General features: G+C 51.7%; 1 pseudogene; it reads left to right on the forward strand.

The window, feature by feature from the left end:
• LOC119590459 overlaps positions 1–240 on the forward strand; it is a 9,011-nt pseudogene that overhangs the window by 7,747 nt on the left and 1,024 nt on the right.

The following is a 240-nucleotide window of genomic DNA, read 5'->3' on the forward strand; positions in this document are numbered from 1 at the left end:
GCTTAACACATATAATCTGATATTTGTACGTCTCTCCACTATTAGAAATAAAGTTATTCCTCCATGCCAGCAGGTGTGGTGGCCAACAGCCTGCATCCGGGAGTGGTCGCGACGGAGGTGCTCAACAAGGAGAACACGTGGATGGGGGCCCTTCTTACCGTTTTCGTGGGGATTGTAGGCAAGGTAAGGCTTAATAGAGGGGGAAGGGGGGCATGGGTAAAGGGAGGAGGTGAGGGGAAA

Source organism: Penaeus monodon, chromosome 27, assembly GCF_015228065.2.
Source record: "Penaeus monodon isolate SGIC_2016 chromosome 27, NSTDA_Pmon_1, whole genome shotgun sequence".
Classification (NCBI taxonomy): Eukaryota; Metazoa; Arthropoda; class Malacostraca; order Decapoda; family Penaeidae; genus Penaeus; species Penaeus monodon.